Raw genomic sequence first — 18063 nt, 5'->3', positions numbered from 1 at the left:
CATCAATGCTAGGATCAGTGAGCTCTGTCTCATCCAAAACCCTTGACTGACTCCCTCGCTCGATCCCACGGTGCACATCGGCACCGGGATCCACAAGCTCCCTCTCACCCAATCTCTCAAAATAAACTAAAAAATGCCTCAGCTGCACAACGACGCCTCGGGAAACAAAATTCCATCTCAGACTAAGAATACGCACACAAACCCACTAGAACAACACCCACTAGATGGTTCTGCCCAAACTGCCCGGGGGCTCGGGGGCTACACCCACGGGTGCACTCGCACGCACCCGTCGGCAAGACAAAAATCCCCCGAACGATTCGAACCGAATCGCTTGGGGGCTCGGGGCTTCAGTCGGGTTCATAAACCCGGGGTCCCTCGGGGACCGGCTTTCGCGCCAAGGCTCGGCCCAAGAGTCTAAATACAATAGGCCGAAAGGACGGCCTAGTCGCCGACCAGAAGGTCTGACCGAAAGGAGCGGCACCCGCTCGTCGACCCCTTGGGCCCACCACTCCGATCGGAGCACTCGCTTCGGCCTCTAGCCACCTCTGGATGCCCTCTTCGATCGGAAGGCCTGGCCCAAAGCACTACTTCCGACTCCGACCCCGCGTCCCTCCGACCAGGGCTCATAGGAACCCTGCTCACCGCTCTTCTCCTACCGACGCACTCAGAGCCAACTGGAGCCATCCAACCGGGGACGCCCATTCAGTAGGAATCAGAAGACGTGCGGAGAAAGGCAAGGCAAGGCTCATAAGTCAAAACCACTGTACCAGGGACCATACCCTGCATGGAACAGTACTCTGCAGCCACCCTGACACAAATAGTATTGTAGGCGTTGACATCTCCCTCTACAGTATTGTAGGGCCACTAAAACTCCCATACGGTAAGGCCCCCGCGTGTCTCTGGACATCGATAGTGGTATGGGCACCAGGATTTACCGTACCGGGTGAACATAGTGAGACTCCTCACATGACTCTAGGCATCAAACAGTATTTGCAGGTACCGATGTCCACCATCCTTGAAAAAGGCAGCACGACCTCCCGTGTGCGTCTAACATTCTACAGTAACAACAATAGTATTGTAGGCGCCTACCACTATCTTGTACCCGCCGGTGTGGGCAACAAGGCACGGTAGGCATGGGCAACAAGGCTCGGCAGCATACGTACCCTCACCCTCTCACTTGTAAAGCCATCCCCTTCATCTATAAAGGGGGTGCGCTTCCTCCAACAAGGAGGACCGATTCCAGCTTATCAGAGTTCCTTAGATCGATAGCTCTCAACCACAGAACCGCCAGGTTCGGGCCTTAAGCACCCACTTGAACACTTAGCTCATAGCGAAGTTCCTGTCACTCTCGGCCCTTCCGACTGGAGCCAACCGGACCTCTTGTACACCCCATCTTTCTCCTTCTCGTTTGTAACCCTACTGCAAACTTCGAGCACCTAGGCTCAGGAATAAAGTCACCGACCGACCCTGACTAGATGTTGGGAACATTGCCTGAACCAGTATAAATCATGTGTCATTGATTGCTAGGCCACCTCCAATCACAATGTACAGCAAAACTACAAATATTTACTAGTTGGTCACATTCTGCACCGACATATCTACTCTCCATGAGAGCCTCCAAACTCCACAAGCATGTCGACTGGTGAATCACAAGTCTAGTAATCCTCAAGGTACTTGTCATAACCACTACCATCTGTTACCCATCTAGGATTTTTATTCAAATAATAAAAATAAACAAGCATAAGTACATCTTGTACTTAACAAGGATAACATGGGGTTATGAAGCTCAAGAGGCTGACAATGGTTTACTGCAGTTAGTATTTTAATATGTCACAATTTTAGCATTAAGTATCTTTAAGTTATGCTTAAGCCCCAATTAAACCATATGATCTGAAAGTTACAACCTCTGCAGAGTGTAAAAATATTATAACAGCCGTACTCATAGTTACGAGCGGCTTAGAAAACTAACGGAATAGTCGCTCACTTGATGATGTTATTAATAATGTTAACTCTAATGCTGGTTATTATTCATGTTTATGATCATGTGGTTTAATTGGGGCTTAAGCATAACTTAAAGATACTTAATGCTAAAATTTAAACTTATTAAAATGCTAACCGCAGTAAACCAGTGTCAGCCTCTTGAGCTTCATAACCCCATGTTATCCTTGTTAAGTACGAGATGTACTTATGCTTGTTTATTTTCATTATTTGGATAAAAAAATCCAGATGGATAACAGATGGCAGTGGCTATGGCGACTACCCTGAGGATTACTAGACTTGTGATTCACTGGTCGACATCCCATTGGAGTTTGGAGGCTCTCATGGAGAGTAGTTATCTAGTTCTTCCACTTTTTATATAGACTTCATATTATTGTAAGGAGTTATTATTCATGATGTAATAAACACTTGTGATGATACTTTGTAATTTGTCAGCTTATGTGTGTGACTGATCTTTGGGCGCACATAAGGCTTATGCATTCAATTTTATCCTTAAAATTGGGTGTGACAACAATCCGGTGAGGTCAGGGCGTGTGCACGACAATCTAGCAAGATAAAAGATGATCCAGAGGCGAGCTGTCATGGCAGCGCTCCCCAAAAACCTGATCACCCGCACAACCAAGTAGGTGTCGCAGAAGTAGACAGTGGTTCCGGAGGCCTACTCTCCCAATTCTTCGTGCACGTAGAGGTTGGGACTGGGAAGCTCAGAGGTGGCTATAGTTGGCCATGTAGCCCAAGCCCGTCGGCCCGGCCCAAGACCCGGTTTTTTGGCCCCGGTCTAAGCATGGCCCGACACAAAGGCTAGCGGGCCTAGGCTAGCCTAGCCCAGAGCAGCAGGCTGTCCCTAGGCCTAACCCCAGGCACGTGGGCTGGCATGGCATGGCCTGCTACAAAGCAGCCGACCCGGTGATGGCTTGGCCTGCCAGCGCCCCCCCCCCCGCCACCCTGCCCCCACATATAAGCGGCTCTCCAGTCCCCCATCGCCTTGCCTCCTCAGTCCTCACCTCTCCACTCTCCCTCCTTGCCCGCTCCACAGTCAGCAGTCGCCTCGCCTCCTCGTTCGCTCCGCTCTCTGCTCCAAACCCTAACCCTAATCCCTAGTTCTCCACTCGCTCGCCGTAGTGCAGCCGAGACCCGCTCGCCTAATTGCCTTGGACTCGCCGACGGTTGGCTCCGTAGTCTGCTCCCAACCCTAACCCTAATCCCCACTTGCTCGCTGGCTCACCGTGGCACAATCTCTGCTTCCTCTCTCACCCGCATCAGCCACATCCACGATCTGGTGAATATGAGCTCTCTCATGATCTAGTGATCTCATCCATCATCCCTGACTCTGGTGACCTCGATCCGCCTCTCCTCCCTTCTCCCTCTCTCTTCTCTCACTCTCGGTGAACTATGTGAGTTCGTGACCATGTTCCCGTCCGTCCCTCCTCCACCGTTCGCCATCGTTTCTAATCGGTCTCTCTCCTCTAGGTGGCCCTTGTCATGTCTAGCACCAGGCTCCGGTTGCGTAGGTACTCCGCTAACCCTAACCCTAACCCTAGATCTATCTTCTCCACTTCTTGTGTCTCTTCCACTGACTCTAGATCTGTACCTCTATGGCGCTATCTCTCTGACTCTATTTTTCTCCTCTGTGTAGGTCGGTTGCCGATGCCTCGTCGTCCTCTTCCTGTGGCATAGATCGGGCACGGTGGCCACGCGCACCATTGAGGAATGGTGCTGGAGATAAGTCATCTGCAATCAAGGTTGCCATGGCAGATGACGATGATGTCGTCTATCCACTCACCGACAACGATGACCTAATCACGGTAGGGCTGCTCCAAGAGGACAACGTCGACATCCATGATGACACTGCTGCGTTGTTGGGTATTGATGTCGGTAGCGGCTCTGCTCCAATCGATCTAGACGGTGGCGATGATGATGGAGGGGTGGAGCCAGCATCATCGGCGATGGCGATAGGGACACCGGTCGGCTCCAACAGCACATATGGTACCTCATGCCTTGGTAAGCGTAAATCTAGGGTCTAGGTTGATTTTGATGAGAGCTATGAGACTGTGAATGGTCAAAAGGTTCAAACTGCTGCTATCTGCAAAATGTGTAAGAGTAGATTGTCTGCTAGATCTTCTGTTGGCACTGGCCATTTGATTAGGCATCAGAAATCTTGTAGGAAAAAGGTTGATCATGCTGCTAGGGTTCAGTCTAAGCTTTCTTACAATCCTGATGGATCTATGCATAACTAGGACTACAATCCTACTGTTGCTCGCTCCGAGTTGTGTAGGTTGATTGCTAGGCTTGACCTTCCATTAGGTATAGGTGAGTCACAGGCATGAGAGGATTACATTGTTCTTGCTCATAACCCTAGATTTGCCAAGGTTTCTAGACAGACCACCACTAGAGATCTTGGTAAGATGTTTATTGAACGTCGTGATAAGCTTAAGAACTTTTTGTTGCCTGCTGCTTCTTCTGATGCTTTGACTTCAGACATTTGGTCTGGTAATGCTAAGGAGGACTATATTAGTGTTGTTGCTCACTATGTGAATGCTGATTGGGAATTACAGAAAAGGGTTATTGGTCTTAGGCTAATTGAGGTTAAACATTCTGGTGAAAACATTGCTGAAAGAATTGCTGTTGTGGTTGAGGAGTATTGTCTGATTAACAAGATTTTCTCTGTCACTCTAGACAATGCTTCTTCTAATGCTAGGGCTATGAACACTTTGACACCTCTATTTGCTTGTTACTTGGGTCCTGATCCTTCACATGATCCTGTGGATCCTAGTAACCGTAAGTACAGTCTTGTTCATCAACATTGTGCTTATCATATCATTAATCACATTGTAAAATCTAGCTTAAAGAGGTTGAAACCTTACACAAAAGATTTTAGAACTGCAATTAACTTCTTAAATATGGATGTTAGATGGAATTCTGTAATGCTAAGGGTGTTAGACCTAGAAAGTTTGGCTTGGATATGGATGTTAGATGGAATTCTACTTACCTGATGCTTAAACACTTGGTTCCATACAAGAATTTCTTTTCTGTGTTCATTAATTCCCATTATGGTTCACAATTGTTGACTACAAATCATTGGTATTTTGCTGAGAAGATACTGGAGTTCCTGGAACTCTTCTATGACTTCACTATTGTACTGTCTGGTGTTTATTATCCTACAAGTCCACTTGTTCTACACCATATCCTGGAGATTGCTTCTCATTTGCATGCATGTGAAAAAGATCATAATATGAGAGCTATTGTATTACCTATGAAGCTTAAGTTCCTTAAATATTGGCAAGACATACCTCTGTTATATTCATATGCATTCATTCTTGATCCTAGAGCTAAGATGAGAGGTTTCTTTAATGTGCTACAATTACTTGGTGAATACACTAGTTCTGAGTATAGTTCATACTATGCTGATGTCAAAACTGAATTGTATAAATTGTTTAACAAATATGAGAGCAAGTTTGGTGTAGCTAGGTCTCAAAGGGTTGCACAACCATCACATCATACAGGTAAGAAAAAGCAGGCCCGGGGAAGAATCTTTGGCCGTGGATTAGGTGTTGTTGGTCCTTCCCCTCTCCCTACGACTTCATCTTCATCTACTTCTGCTATTTCTGAGCTATCAGCTTACTTAGACAGTGACAATGTCACTTATGAGGATGATTTTGACCTACTTTTGTGGTGGCATGACCACAAGTTAACCTTTCCAATCCTATCTATAATGGCTAGAGATATCCTATTAATTCTTGTATCTACTGTGTCTTCGGAGTCTTGTTTCAGTTTGACAAATAGGATAATTGAGGAACGGTGGCGGCGCTTGTCACCAGAGACTGTGGAGATGCTGACCTACTTAAAGGACTGGGAGTTAGGAGAAAAAAGGGAACAACATGCTATTGACAACCAAGAACTTGAAGACTCATTCCAGAACTTGTACCTTGATGAAGATGGACCTACTGGTGGTGCTCCTGGTACTTCATGAGGTACTGAGGTTGAGACTTGCCTCCTAAGTGTGTGTGTGTGTGTGATCTATGACTGTGAAAGGGTGTGTGTGACTGTGAAAGACTTGTTTATCATTTTAACAATGGTTAATTAAGAGCTGGCTGCACTCTTTTTTTCCTTTCTAGGGTTTCTCATAAGGGTGAGTTTTACCTAGAAAGGTTTTTAATGAGACAGCATTGCACTAAACAGCTCATTTTGGTTATTTCTGTTGTTTGTCGGCTTTGGACTTTGATTCTGTGAATCAGTGAATGTATGAAACTGTGATCTGTGAATGTATCGGACATTTTGACTTTGATTCTGTGAATGTATGAAAATGTGACTGTATCGGACAAGTTTTGGACTTTGATTTTGTGAATGTAAGAAACTGTGATGATGTATTGATGTGAACTATGAATGTATGAATTATGAAACTGTTATCTATTTGTGAAACTGTGATTCTGTGAATGCAAAGGGTAACAGGCTACGGGCTGGCACGGCCCGTGATTCTGGCCATGCTTCGTGGGCCGGCTTGGCATGGAAATCGACCCATAGGGTCGTGCCTAGGCCAAAGGCCAGGCCCGTGGCCCTATGAGGCATGGCCCGTGAGACATGGCGTGCCATGTCGGCCCATTGGCTATCGGGCCGTGCTGGCATAGGCCCATGTCTTACCATGCCGGGCTGGCCTGTTGGCCATATATAGAGGTGGCTCAATAGAGAAGTGTTATGGTGGCGATGAGTTTTGAGTTTGCAAGAGTGCCCTTTAATGGGAGGAAGGGTGGAGTCAAATAGTGCAGGAGTTATAAGAAGAGATGCACCCGTAGTTCTCCATATAAGGACAACTGAGAGTTACGGAGGAGATGCGACCACGCCTCACCGTGCATGTAGATCCTCGAGTTATGGGAGAAGACTCAGCCACACTGTGCACATAGACTCACAACATGCGGTAGAGATACGACCATCTCCGTGTGTTGCTCCCTCCTTGACCATCCCATGTGGCAAAACTAACCGCGCATGTGGGGGCACGTGCTTTGCCTCTTTTAACTTCTCAATAGGTGCACAAGTAGTTAATCTATTTGAATGGACTCAACAAACAGTCAAAAATTTCATACAGGATTAAAACTATGATGCACCGTAGCAATTTATTATGGGCCTAGGATTTATTTTGATTATAGAATAAAATATGGGCCAAGCCCATATTAAATCTAACAAAAACTTGTATAATCCTCCTAGCATAGGTTAAGCATATGTTAGTTGCCCTCATAGGAAAACCAGGAATGAACCTATCTGAACATATCACAGGCAATCCTTCACGAGGTTCTTTTAAACATTTCATCAAAAATCATATCAAATGGTTATTTGGGTTGTAAATTGTTCCTGTCAACCTGTGACTGTGACTAACACTGGAATTATAACTTAACAGTGACTTATGTGGTGATGATAGACATTTTCAGATGCTGATGCAAATCAAGATGGGAAAATAGGTAGAACAGAGTGGGAGAACTTTGTCACAAGAAATCCTTCCTTGACTAGTAGTGTGCCCATGCTAACGATACGGCAGAATACAAAACAAGATAAAAGTTCTAAAAAAATAAAACTAACAATTAGATTCTTCATTAAGATTCACGTCTTATATGTTGTATAACCAAATATTTTGTCACATAATGACTGATCTTTTGAGAAGATGACAACATCGTTGGACTCACCCACCGATGACTTTCTCCATCCACACATTGTTTAAACTTGATGCTACAAAGAAAACAAACATTTTTGTAACATAAAGAAATATGAATCACAATAAGGAAATAGGTGTTTGCGGACTACTTAGTTACCACATCACCATGCTAGGACATCTTTATACACAATATTTTTTGTGCTCTTCCCCGAGGCATCTACTTATTTCTTTGGTTTGGCCAAAATTCTTGTCGTTTGTCTCAATACACCACTTGATAGTGTGACATAAGGTTGTCCATGTGAGAAAATAGGCTCTAGAAGGTAGATGCCAACATTTGGGTTGGTTTAGCTCTGTGCTTTTGTTGATCGTCATTGCAAAACTCAAGCAGATCGTGAATTGTCTCCACTTGAACTTGAAAGGATGAAGTGAGAGATCGTACGACGGAGCCATAGGGATTCTAGGAATGAACACCCTCTTGCCTGCATGGTGGCCACCAACTATTTCTAAATCAATTGCATTGTCTTGGAATGCTCTAACCATGAGTCTTGTTCCATTGGACAATCCATGCTTAGGATCTAGATTGCGGAGAAGGATCATAGGGTAGTGGTATTTCACTTTGAGGTCATGTGGAGGCAGACCATTTGGAGTGATGGAATTTAGGAAGTCAATAGGGTAGTTATTTCTTGAATTGTCATCGAAAGAGTCAAAGATATGAAAAACCATTTCCTCACTTGGAAAATCGTCAATCATATGCATTTTTGGTAGATAGAATGACAAGTGTGTTCATATAAGCTGTTGATCTTGCATTTTTCTCCGATGATGGAAATATTTCATGAATGAGTTTGTTTACTGAATCTTCATCGTCTATATATCCAATTACAATATCATCTAGTAGGCATACATAATCATCTCCAACCGTCTCTTCGATGCCATTCCAATTCTGAGTAGGTAATGTAAAAAACCATGGGTCAAATTGTGCTCTCATGTTACGTGACAATCGTATCTTCCTTATATTGTCCCATAAATATGATCTCTGTAGTGTAGCATCTATTACCTGTGCTCTCATCCCACGTGTTACCATAGGAAGCACCTGCCTAAAATCTCCATCAAATACCACAACCTTTCCCTCAAATGGAAAAGAACAATCCATAATATCATGTAGGGACCTATCAAGAAGACACTCGATAGCTTGACGAGGGAACTAGAATGATGAGGTTGCAATGACAAAACGTCAAGCTGTCGAGTGTCTTCTTGATAGGTCCCTACAGGATATTATGGATTGTTCTTTGCTATTTGGGGGAAAGGTTGTGCTATTTGGTGGAGATTTTAGGTAGATGCTTCCTATGGTAACATGTGGGACGAGAGCATAGATAACATATGCTATGCTGTAGAGATCATATTTATGGAACAATATAAGGAATATAAGATTGTCACATAACATGAGAGCTCAATCTGACCCATGTTTTTCAGATTATCTACATAGAATTGGAAATGGCATCGAAAGAGATGATTGGAGATGATTATGTATGCCTAGAATATGAAATTTGAATGGAATATATAGACGACAAAGATTCAATACTCATTCAAGAAATTAGATCTTTCCATCACTGAGGAAGAAAATGCAAGATCAACAGCTTATATGAGCACATGGGCCATTCTTTCTACCAAAAAATGCACATGTAGATCAGCTAAATGCAAAGATGATTTACAAGTTTCTAGGTGATAAAAATGTTTTTTCATAGCTTCGACTCTGTTGACGATGATTCAAGAAATAACTACCCTATTGACTTCCTAAATTCCATTGCTCCAAATGGTCTACCCACACATGAGCTCAAAGTGAAAATCCATTTCCCTGTGATCCTTCTCCGCAATCTAGATCCTAACCATGGATTGTGCAATGGAACAAGACTCATGGTTAGAGCATATTCCAAGACAATGTAATTGATAGAGAAATAGTTGGTGGCCACCAGGTAAGAGCACAAGAGGGTCTTCATTCCTAGAATCTCTATGGCTCTATTAGACAATATCTCACTTTCCTTCAGTTCAAGCGAAAACAATTCTCAATCCACCTGAGTTTTGCAATGACCATAAACAAAGCGGAAGGCCAAACCATCCCAAATGTTGTCATCTATCTTCCGGAGCCTATTTTCTCACATGGACATCTTTATGTTGCACTACCAAGGGGTGTATCATGACACATGAGAAGAATTTGATCAAACCAAAGAAAGAAGTAGATGCCTCAGGGAAGACCACCAAAAATATTGTGTATAAAGATGTCCTAGCATGGTGATGTGGTAAGTAGTCAACAAACACCTATTTTCTTACTATGTTTCATATTTCTTATGTTATAGAAATGTTTGTTTTCTTTATAACCTCAAGTTTAAACAATGTGGGGATGGAGAAAGTCATTGGTGAGTGTGTCATTCTATCTCAATGAATATTTGGAAAACAATGTGGGGATGTGACAAAAATATTTGGTTATACAATATATGAGACGTGAATCTCAATGAATCTAACTGTTCATTTTATTTTATTTTTACAAATTTTATCTTATTTTACCATTAGCACGAGCACTCTACTAGTCATGTAAGCAGGACACATGCAGCGCATCAGGTGGATTTTGCTAGATTCCCAATAGTCCTGTCTCATGGATGAAGAAAGATGTGTCGTTGGGGAAACAAGAGTCAAGGTTTTGAAGAAAGATGAATATATCATACCTTTTGTTCGAATGGACTACATGCCGTTGAAATTCATGTCTTGGACCTATGATGTTGCTTTCCAGTTTTGTGCGGGGTCATTCCAATTCAAGTATTGGCTTGCATTGCTTGCTCCTTGATCGGTGGCGGTATGGGGAAGAATCAGCACTCTCTTGTTTCGTGACAAACAACACATGCATGAACACAAAACATGTCAGGCAAGAGGCCATCAAACTGATTCACCACCATAGCAAGCAATGCGAGCTTCTCACCAACGCAGAGCCTCCTGATAATCCTAGTGCCATCGCCGAGGACCTAACAACATGGATGGTGCTCGCTAACTCGGCTAATGGAGAGAGATGAAGCGTCGGTTTATGATTGTGTTCATTGATTGGCAATTGATAAATGTGTTTTTCTGTTGTGTTAATGAAGTAATAAGGCTATGAGCACGGAGCCCATGACTTTCCTTGTTTGCATGCAACGCATGCAGAACCTTTGGAAAAAACAAAAAAAATATTGTAGGGTAAATTTGTGATAGGCCCTAGCCAAGTTCTAATGAAGTTACAATATATAAGACAGAAAAGTGCACCCTGCCTTTTTCATGGTCATCATTGTCAAAGGAACATAGTAGTTAAATAATTGTTTTTTTGTAATGGTACAACACATGTTTAAACTTAAAATTTAGGTTCCCGCTGCAATGCACAGGAATGATCCTAATTACTATAAAATTTCTCTTACTGCAGGCATGTTTGTTTCTATAGAATTGAATATTATCTCAAGAATCATACTCCATTTTAGATCTTAATTGAAGTGTTGCCACCTGTGAGAGCTGGATGGCAGCAGCGAGGGTCCCCCATGTTAGAGTGTATATTGTAGGGACTAGTCCCAGACCATCGTGGAATGCTCCTATCCTAGACCATCGTGGAATGCTCTGGTCCCAGGCTTGAATGCTCTGGTCTTGGGCTCCCCACTGTGCCTATCAGTACACATTGATTTCCCTTGAGAAATACATTGAGTATTCCCCAATTCCCACTATCTCATGAGCGTGAGGTCGCTCAGGAGGTCGCTCGTGAGGCTGAGGCCACTCGTCAGCGAACCGCCGAGGCCGAGGCCACCCACTGGAAGGCTGCTGCGGACCATGGTATCAGTCTCAATGCCTACGAGGCTCAACATGCCGCAATCCATCCCAAGCCCTTGTCATCCTCAACATCAAGGTGCTCGTCCTCGTGGTGTTGGATTGTGCCTCCAACAACTATAGCCAGTGGCACACCCTCTTCCTCGTCGTCCTGGGCAAATATGCCCTCACGTACCATGTCCTCTCTAATGTCGCCAACACTGATTGCTCGTCATGGGTGTAGATGTACTGCACCATGCTCACCTAGATCTATGGCAACATCAACAGTGACCTCCAGCAATCGGTAATGATGCGCCACCCTAAAGCACATGTCGCCTAGACCTTCCTTGAGTCCAAATTCCTCAGTCAGCATGAGTCATGCGCTCTGCTGCACTCCACGGATTTTCACACAGCCAAACAAGGGTCACTGTCGATCACTCACTTCTATCACCGCCTGGAGACCATGGCCAACGCCCTCTGTGAGTACAGGGACCCATCGACGATTGCACTCTCGTCCTCATGCTTCTCCACAGGCTTAGTGGCAAGTTTCGGCACATGGTCTCCAACCTAAAAATGCAGCACCCCTTTCCCACCTTTGAGGAGGCCCGCACACTACTTCTCGAGGAGATCAACATTGACAATGTGGCCGCCAATGCCATGATGGCTTTGTCGCTACACCCCACGTCGCTCCATGCCCTCCTACTGCTAGCCGTGGCTCAAGCATCACCAATGTAGGGCAAGGCCCCCATCTTCGTAGTGCTCCAGCCGTCATCGTGAGCATACCGGAAAGTAGCCGACTACTCCCGGTAATGGCTCCGATGGCCCTTGTCCACCTGTGATGTTTGCCAATGTCTGGGCCGACGTGGTGCAATTTTTGCTGCACCCATATGGCCTCGGTGGTGCATCAGGGGCATTGACTCAAGCCCTGCTAGCCACCTTCACCGCCATTCCACAGCAGCAGCAATACCTATACGTGTCATCATCATACCATTACTCTACGCTGCCACTGCCACCACCTGGCCTTAGTGCGTCTAGCCTTGGCGCCAAGCCAGGATTTGGCTATGGTGGCATCCCGCCTGCCCCCTTCGCCGCACCACCACCACCACAACAGCAGCCCCTAAACACCGATGCAAAGGTGGTCCTAGGCCACATCATCGGTCATTAAAAAGTTCAGCACCACGTTGTTGACACCACCACCCTCGATGAGTGGTTTGCTGACGCCGGGTCGACTCTCACATGGTCAACACCACTAGTATTCTATCTTCCTCGCACCCTCCCCCGTGGTCCGGTCCTTCATCTACCATTCTATCGGAGCCTTGCTCCCTGTTACCTCAGTTGGGTCACACTCATTTTCCACACCGCGACGTCATCTTTGTCTTTCTAATGTTCTAGTCTCACCTAGCATTATTAAGAACTTGATTTCTATTCATCGTTTTACCACTGATAATAATTGTTCCATAGAGTTTGACCCCTTTGGCCTTTCTGTAAAGGACCTATAGACACAGAGCGAGATCACCAAGCGTAGTAGCATGGGTGACCTCTACCCATTCTTCCCACCAACCAGCACCCCTGCCCTTGCTGCCGGTACTTCCTCCACCACCCTCTGGAACCACCGCCTTGGTCACATCAGTCTAGAGGCTCTGTCCAAGCTCATTAGTTCCCATGCTATTTCTTGTAATAAGTGCCACAATGGTCATATTTGTCATGTCTGCCAATTAGGCCACCATGTGTGTCTTCCTTTTAGCATGTCAGACTCTCGAGCGCTTCAGCCTTTTGATTTAACACATTGTTATCTCTGGACATCTCCAGTTGTTAGTTTGTGCAGCTATAAGTATTACCTCATCATTATTGATGATTGCACTCGCTACACCTGGACCTTTCCCCTTCGCCTCAAGTCCGACACCTTTTGTGTTCTCTCTCATTTTTTCTCGTATGTGTCCACGCCGTTCGACTCCCCTATCAAGGCAGTCCAATGCAACAATGGCTGTGAGTTCGATCACTCCTTGGCCCACACATTCTTCCTTACCCACAATGTAGTCCTCCGCACATTGTGCCCGTACACCTCACAGCAGAATGGTCACACCGAGCGCGCTCTTTGCACGATTAACAACATTGTGCATTCCCTTCTGTTTTAGGCCAGTCTTCCCCTGGTCTATTGGGCTGACTCCCTTCACACTACCACCTACCTTCTCAATCATCACCCCACCAAGACCCTGGATGGCCTCACTCCTTTCTTTGCCCTATATGGCACCTAGCCTACCTACACTCATCTTCGAGTTTTTGGTTGTGCTTGCTACCCTTACCTGTCATTCACAACTCCACATAAACTATCACCTCGCTCCTCCCTATCTGTCTTTCTTGGCAACTCTAGCGATCACAAAGGGTACCGGTGCCTCGATCTCCATTCCAATCAGATAATCGTCTCACGACATGTTGTGCTCAATGAGGCCCTGTTTCCTTTTTCTGAGATCTCCACCTCCCTCTAGATCCCACCATGCTAGAATTTTTGAGCGATGATGACTGTTCTACCTTGCTTGTTGGGCCAAGTGTTGTGCATGTAGGTACTTGTCTTCCCGATGGTATGGATGCCGCCCTAGGCGCTGCCTCGTCCTCCTCAGCTGCTAGGCCATCTGCTGCCTCAGCACGACTGCATGCCCCCTAGCTGGCTCGCCCTCCTCTAGTGCAAGGCTGTCCTCACCGCCACTGATGACACCTGTCATGCCTAGCACTGCTGCCCCTATGGACTTCTTGTTCCAAGTTGTTGCTAATAGAGCCAGGCGTGATAATGGTCGAACTTCCTCCATGACGTCGCAAGACATCGTCCCCATCATGAATGCGCACAACATGCGCACCTGTGGAAAGCTAGTTTCCGCCAGCTCATGGACTGCCTCAACCTCAACACGGTGGTCCTCTCCTCGGTGTCAATGTTCGTCTGCACTGCCCTCTCTGATTCATCCTAGTGTGCCACCATGCAGGCCAAGTTCGATGCGCTATGGGCTAATGACACCTGGAACTTGGTGCCTCGACCGTGCGATGTTAATGTTGTTACAAGGAAATGGGTCTTCCATCATAAGTTCCTGCCTGATGGCTCTCTTGACAGCTACAAAGCTCGATGGTTTTTTCGTAGTTTTACTCAGCATCCAAGAATTGATTATGGTGAGACTTTCAACCCTGTCATCAAGCCTGCTACTATTTAGGTGGTACTCACTTTGGCCCTGTCTCGCTCCTGGCCCATTCATCACTTGATGTGAAGAATGCATTTCTACATGGGACCTTAACAGAGACAATATACTGCCAATCAGATTAGTTGAACCTTCTAGACCCGACTAGGTCGGTCTCTCTATGGATTGAAGCAGGCCCCTCGTGCCTAGCACAACCTCTTCGCTTCTCACATCACCTCCCTCGGTTTGTTGAAGCTAAGTGTGACACCTCCTTGTTTACTTTCTATCGAGGCACGCTGATATGGCTTTCTTGCTCCTATATGTTGATGACATTGTTCTCACGGCTTCGTCTACGAGTTTTCTCCAGCATATTATTTTAGCTCTTCACTGGGGATTCTCTATGACGGACATGGGGCCTCTTCATCATTTCTTGGGTGTCATTGTTGAGCGCTTAGATGTTAGTTTGTTCCTCTCTCAATGACAGTATATGATGGATATCCTAGACTGTGCTGGTATGTGTGACTACAAGCCGTGCAACACCCCTGTGGATACTCACTCCAAGCTCCCTACTGATGGGGCTTCGGTGACTCACCCCACCCATTACCGCAGTACAGCTGGAGCTCTTTAGTACCTCACCTTCACTCGCCTGGATATTGCATATGCTGTTCAGTAGGTCTACCTTTACATGCATGACCCACGGGCGCCTCACCTCGGTGCTATGAAGCGCATCCTACGGTATCTCCAGGGCACTCTGGACCTTTGTCTTCACCTCCATTAGACCTCACTAGCTGATCGCATTGTTTACATGAATACTGATTGGGCAGGTTGTCCTGCACAATTGCAAATCCATGTCGGGTATGCAATGTTTCTCAGGGACAACCCCATCTCCTAGTCATCTAAGCATTAGCCCATAGTGTCCCGGTCCAGTGCAGAGGCTGAATATCGCACTGTTGCGAATGGAGTCACTAAAGCCTGCTGGTTGCGCCATCTTCTGCAGGAGCTTCGATGTCCTCTTCGACGTGCCACGTTGGTCTATTGTGACAATATTAGTGTTGTCTACCTCTCCACCAACCCAGTCCAGCACCAACGTACCAAACATGTCGAGATTGACTTACACTTTGTCAGAGAACGAGTCGCCCTTGGTGAAGTCCCCGTACTGCACATTCCTACCTCGTCCTAGTACACCGATATCTTCACCAAAGGTTTGTCGACGTTCATCTTCACAGAGTTTAGGTCCAGTCTAAATGTTTGTTGTGCTCTCAGTTCCGACTGAGGGGCATGTTAGAGTGTATACTGTAGGGACCAGTCCCAAACCATTGTGGAATGCTCCGGTCCTAGACCATCGTGGAATGTTGTGGTCCTAGGCTTGAATACCCTAGTCCCAGGCTCCCCATTGTTCCTACATGTACACACTGATTTGTCTTGAGTAATACATTGAGTATTCCCCAATTCCCACTCTCTCACCCCCACAAGAAGTGTTTTGTGTCCTAACTCACGAGAGACGAGCAGAGGAGATCGGGCTGTGGGGGCCGCCAGGAATCTCTCTTTCTGTTCCTTCCTATCTCTCTTTCCATTTCTTACCATATGAATTTGACATAGCTCTATACTCTAGATTTGAAAAGTGGTGGAATATCAAATTTTAAGCCAAATAACTTGGTTCACGAAGTAGATCCCAATTCAGCTCAAATGAAAGGATCCAAACAGACCCTAAAAGTAGATAGATCTATTGACAAAATTGAAAGGAATCAAAACTTAATAAGTCGGCATATCATAAGGCTTTGGGAACATTTCATGTTTTAAAGGGATCAAATCACTATGTAGTCGTGCAGTTACGTCTATGTGCAAAACCAAATCTAAAGATGGGTTGGGTGCCAGGGTTTGTTGTGCAAAACCTTTTAGGGCATGTTTGAAATGTGGGATGTCTAAAATGTAGAAATAAGAAAAACATAAGAATGGAGTTGCACTTCACTTGCAATCCTAAAGGAACTGGGAGAAGAGAGAGAAATATAGACAAAGGGAAGTTTCCAAGAGATTGGACCTCATGTTAGCTAGATTTCCTCCAAAATTCCTATAGTTTGAGCCATTCCGTAAGTCATTTGTTCCAAATTAAAGGGCCATATAGCAACAATGCTTATAGGTTTATAACCCTACACAATTCCTTCATGAAAACTACCTTGAATGGAGAAATTTCATAGGAAAGTTTATTTTCGCAAGAAAAATGTAGGAAACACAGAAAATATTCCAGCATTCCAAAGGAAAATACTGTTTTGTCAACTCAGTGTTCTTTATTATCATTTCGAGAAGAAGGAATTCAACATTTTCACAGAAACAAACTGGTTTCTGTTGGAAGATAAGGCAATGATATGCGTGTTTATCTTGTATAAATGTGTAACAACTCACTACGGGATACTGATTAATTACCGAGTGTGATAAACACTCGGCAAATATGGATAAACACTCGGTAAATTGTTTACCGAGTGCCACACTCGGTAAACATGACTCGGTAAACAACGACTCGGTAAAGTTAGTTTACCGAGTGTCAACTAACGGGGCACTCGGAGAATAAATCTTACCGAGTGCTAAGCCGGCACTCGGTAAACAACTACGACGTGACGGTCGTCAGTCCCCAAGCTTGCCGTTAACGGCGTCGTTTACCGAGTGTTAGACATAGCACTCGGTAAACAGATAACCATTTTCATGATTAAAACAATTCCGCAAATATTTTTTTCCTAATATAGTTTACCGAGTGTACCGGTAACACTCGGTAAACATCTAACTCATTTACCGAGTGTTCCACTCGGTAAAAAATGGCACATATATCCGAGTGGGGTCGTGGCACTCGGTAAAAAATGGCACATATATCCGAGTGGGGTCGTGGCACTCGGTAAAAAATGGCACACTCGGCAAAATTAACAGAATCAGAACCAATTTGGTTCTGTTCTCTGTTTTACCGAGTGTAACACTCGGTAAACATCACCATTACCGAGTGTTACACTCGGTAAAACTTGTCCACAGTATTTTTTTTTGTTTGTTTCAGTGCATATCCAGCCACAATTAACAACAATTATAACAGAATATCACAGTTACCATCAGATAGACAATATATATCACATATATGTCCACAAATGTCACATCCACTCATTATAACCAACATATAGCTACAACAAATGTCACAAGCACAATGCAAAGTCCACAAACACCATCAACATGTCCAAAGTCCACAAAGTTCAACCCACTTCTAAGTTCAACATACAAACAAGTGAAACATGGTCCTGTCACATGGTCGGAGCCCTACCGAGAAACGGAGACAAGTCCAAGTCTTGATCGTTGTTCGATCCAGCTGTAGAAGGTCCCTGGAATGAGGGAGCAAAAGAAAATAAACATATTTATCAATTAATCATAAGGTAGTATGCCAAATTCAAATATTCCTTCGAAAGACCAGTTAACAGTGAC

This window comes from Miscanthus floridulus, chromosome 3, assembly GCF_019320115.1.
Source record: "Miscanthus floridulus cultivar M001 chromosome 3, ASM1932011v1, whole genome shotgun sequence".
NCBI lineage: Eukaryota > Viridiplantae > Streptophyta > Magnoliopsida > Poales > Poaceae > Miscanthus > Miscanthus floridulus.
This window is presented reverse-complemented; position numbering follows the sequence as displayed.